Genomic DNA, 4,455 nt, shown 5'->3' with positions numbered 1-4,455 from the left:
CCTGGAAGAAATGAGCCTATAAAGTCTTGCCCAGGACCTGGTTGGGGCATAGGACAGGGCTGGGTCTGCTGCTCTCTGCCCCACACCTCTGCTCTGGTCTCAAAGGGAGACTAGGGTGAGCGCCAGGTAGCTTAGGAGTGGAACACCACAGTTTGCCTTAAAAATACCAGAAACACCCACGCTTTTGCTGGCCCTGTCCTCAGGCTGTAGAGAAGAGTGGGGAAGGGTGGGGACAGGTAGAACAAATTGAAGTGGCACTGTCACCTGCTCTGAGGCTCTGGCAGGCAGTAGCTTCTAGAGGTGCTGGGCGGGGGTACAGAAAAGGGCAGACTGGAGGGTCAGCAAAGGAGGGGGCCAAAGGTCATTGCAAGATATTGAGCTGGGATTGGGAAAGTGGGGGAGTCCCTCAATCAAGACAGAGGACCCCCCAGGGGGAGACTACCAGCGACTCCTGAGATCTGCACCATGTTGGAACTTAGGACACTGGGAAACCAAGCAACCAGCCCACCTCCCTGGTAAGCGACTGTGGCTCAGGCAAGCTGAGGCCGCCCCAGGGTGAGAACCACCAGCGTCTCCCAAGATCTGCGCCATGTTGGAACTTGGGGCACTGGGGAACCAGGCAACCAGCCCCCCTCCCTGGTAAGCAGCCGTGAGCCAACCGGTGCGCGGGCTGAGAACCAAACATCCCATCCTCCCTGATTAGCAAATGGGGGCCAGAGATCTGAGCATCTTCTGGGAGGTTGACCATATGCAATATAGCAAATAGGGGGGATTTCCTTCTACCTTCTCTTTGAAGGCAAATACTGTTATCACTATTTTGCTTTGTTCTGATTAATAGTATTGCTCTATTTAATATTCTGTTTTGATAAGTTCTATTTTTTAAATTTTGCTATACCTGATTGAAAGAACAATTACTGTGAAGATAAACGAGATACACTATGGCACCTGTTACTGTTATCCCGGTAACCTGCTGTGAAGTTCTGTACCGATTTCACTGCACTGTCTCAATTGGCTTTGTTCCATCTTGTTCTGTTGTATTTCACTACCTTCAGAATAATAAAAAATTTAAAAATAAATAGTTTTACAAAAACAGACAGAGGGTGATGCAGAGAAGTGAAAAGGTTCTGGTCTGAGCTGCTGTGGGACACTGAGATGGAGATTAGAGCCGAGGGAGCAGGAAAGGGAAGGAGGGAGAAAGGGTCATCGCGGCTGACTTTTAGTGAATGAGGGGTTGTGGACTCCGAGTTGCAGGCAGGAGAGGACCTCACAAGAGCTCAGCACCTTAGCTGCTGACTGTCCTGAGGCCCAGGCAAGCCTGTCTGGGTGTGGTGAATACTTTTAACCTGTCCTTTCCCCCAGGGTGTCCTTTCCTGGTTACTGGATAGGATCCCTCGGATGGAGACTGTGGCTGTTCTTTGGGGAGCAGCCCTGGTGGCCGGTTAAGGGGACTCTGAGACAGCTTCCCACCTTGCCTTGGGAGAGACCTGTCTTTCAGCTCAACCAGCCAAAGTGACCCTCTTTTGGACGTAGTTTTCTGGGCCCTAGTACTTTAGTATGAACCCCAGAAAGGTGGGCACCCTGAGGCACTGGTCAGGAGGACAGGACCCGGGACTGACAGGAATGGAAGGCCACATGGACCCCTCCTCAGCACTGCCCACACAGGCTGCTCTGTCCCGAGGCCTGCACTGTGGTTCCCTACTGCCCTGCGAAGCTGTGTGACCGGCTCCGCTCCTCTGCTCCAGTGCACCGGGGAGGAAGGGAGGACAGGGCAGCCTCGGGGTGTCATGCTTTGCAGAAGCTTGTTGCTGGAGCTAGGGTGGCCATGATTTCCCTTCCAGGATGGAGGCCCCACTGCAGTACGACCAGAGCAGGCGCCCAGGAAACAGCTCCACAGGGTGGGGGTAGGTGGCCTTTGTGCTAGTTCCTGGCTAGCAGCAGCTGCCCAGCACGCAGCCTGCCACATGTTCTGACTGCTGGAGAACAGCTGGCCCCCGTTGGCCACTGGCTGCCTCCTTCCCCCTTCTACCACAGCATGGGGATCCATGCTACAGAGTGGTTACAGAGGGAAGGAGCACTTTGGAAGAGCATTGCCCGGAGTAGTGCCTTAATGAGTTGGGACTGTAGTCATGGCCATATCTTAGGGGTGAAATGTCATCGGTGAACTGGACTTTGCTGGTGAAAAGAGCCAGGATACCTTCTCTTCTCTCTCAGACGCCAGCATATGCTGAGTGAGGCAGTGTCCGGTCTGCCCATGGGTGTGGCTGGAGCAGGCATCTGGAAGGTGAATGATTAATGTTTGGTGGCTGATTCATTTCCTTGGAGTGTGTTTGATGCGAAGAGCTAACTCAGTGCCGGAGAGAAGGTGGGGACGGTCACCCAGCCTTTTATTGTCACTTGACTCAGAACTCTGCCTCTGCTGCTGGCCGGCTATAACTGTTCAGGGATGTTACAGTAAAGCAAGAGCTTGTCTACCTTACTTAAGTATAAAAATAACACAATCCCATCATGAAAAAATGTGGAAACCTGAACAGTGATGGACAACTAATCAGGCCAATGTCCCCAGGGGTGACATTACTATCTTGGTCTGTCTCTTCCCCCGATGTAGAGTGGAGATCTCCCTGCGTGTCCGGCTTTGACTCTTTCTCTTTTGGCTCATTGATACACAAAAGGAAGGCGTTTCCTGTTCATTAGAAAGCTGTATGATCCCTTGATAGCTGCTCTTAATGGCAAATCTCAAAGTTCCATCTCTGTGTTCCCAGACAGCAGGGTGCTTAGACCCTTTCTCTGTGGGAGCAAGTGTGCGGTGTTTGGAGACGCATTGCAGGGACGAGTTGGAACCTTTGTGGACCTTTATCTCTTCTCCTTAATGAGACTGATCATTTCAGCCTCCCACCCACAAGGCTTTATAAGGCTTAAAAGAAGAAACGGACATCGAGGTATTTTGAAAACCATGGGGAAAAATAGCCTTTGAAATGAAAAGCCGGATTTTGAGCAGTTCCTCTTTGAGGTGTGTGTGAGTGTGTGTGTGTGTGTGTTCCTTGCCAGATGAGTGTGGAGCTAGGAATAATAGCATTCAGCATTTATAAAGTGCTCTATTAAGCAAGAGATATGTGTAATCCTTAGTTCATCCCTACAGCAAACCCTAAGGAGAACTATTATCCATAGCCAAATGGGGAAACTGAGGCAAGGAGGTTAATTTACCATGGTAACATAGCTAGCAGAGTGGAAAGTATACACACACACGCATGCGCATGACACACACACACACACACACACACACGCACACACACACACACACACACACACACACACACACACCCTTCTCTGAGAGCCCCTGGCATCAGATATGAGAGTTCCATGAGGTCCTAGCATTTCCTAAAATGAAATTCTGTTTTTATTTGTTGAGCCCAGTGTGGAGCCTTGCAGGCAGGCAGCCTAATCTGGAGATTATTTTTCCAGAGCTGAGGCAGTTGCTGAATTAGTGTGCTTCATTCAAAGAGAAAGTGCAGAGGAACAAAACCTCCCTTGGCATATCTGAGACCAAGTGGCAAAGCAAGACCACCCTGTGCACATCTAAGCACAGGTCTCCATACACATACATTTGCACAGGTGTATGTAAGTGTGAGCACCCATGGGCGCACACTCTCATGTGTGCTGGAGACACCCAGAGGCTTACACAGGCTGCATTTGACCTTCTGGGTGTCTAGAAGGTTGTTTCACCAAGGAAATTAATATTCACAAGCTGAATTTTCTAAATCTAATCTTTGAGAAGCAGCTGGACCAGGACCTGGGCAGCTTTGTGCTATCTTCAGCATCAAGTCTGCCACATTGTTCACAGCAACCCATGGGTCTTGAGATGAAAAGAAACCAGGAAACTTTGCAGGTCAAGGGAAGAAGGCACAAAGTATCCCTTCACCAAGTGGTGCCATGAGTAGCCACCAATGATTTAGGGCTTCCTTACCCTCTTTAGCTGATGGAATCCAGCGTGGTCCCATGTGCCTTGTGTCTGCTTTGTAATAAAATCAGCGCCTTGGCATGGGAGACACAGTTAAGGAGTGAATACTAATTGACTTAAAGGTTTCTCTTGCAAGCATTAATAATTCATTGCTCCATTCACTCCCTCCAGTGCTGCTGTGTGGGTCTTCTCCTGACAGCAGCAGCAAAGAGTAGGGAGGGAAACATTTCCATCAGGACAGGGCTGGAGTGGCAGCTGGGTCAGATGCGTGAGGCTCCAAGGCTGCTTCACAGTGGCCCAGTGAGTGAGGGTTTGCTCAGTGCAGGTGGTGTGGGAGCGCAGTCATACCCAGAGTCTCACATCTTGATGAACTCAAAGCCACATTCCTTTCTGGAGGTTCCTAGGAGAACCATTTCTTTGCCATTTCCAGTTTCTTGAGGCCATACACTCTCCCTGGCTTGTGGCCTCTTTGTCTTTAAAGCCAGCAAGTCTTCTCTATG

The 4,455-nt window shown here is 50.2% G+C and overlaps 1 long non-coding RNA gene across 1 annotated transcript in view; it reads left to right on the top strand.

The window, feature by feature from the left end:
- Window positions 1-21: 21 nt before the first annotated feature.
- Window positions 22-4,455, top strand: part of LOC134477868 (uncharacterized) — a 61,308-nt gene continuing 56,874 nt past the window's right edge. Inside the window, exon 1 of the long non-coding RNA XR_010050113.1 lies at window positions 22-639. This is a non-coding gene — a long non-coding RNA (uncharacterized LOC134477868). The remainder of the gene's footprint in view (window positions 640-4,455) is intronic.

The sequence above is a fragment of the Cavia porcellus genome, unplaced genomic scaffold (genome assembly GCF_034190915.1).
Source record: "Cavia porcellus strain 051 isolate PalLab524CR breed Dunkin Hartley unplaced genomic scaffold, mCavPor4.1 scaffold_10, whole genome shotgun sequence".
Lineage (NCBI taxonomy): Eukaryota > Metazoa > Chordata > Mammalia > Rodentia > Caviidae > Cavia > Cavia porcellus.
Note: the sequence above shows the minus strand (reverse complement) of the source record. Positions and strands in the feature narration are given on the sequence as shown.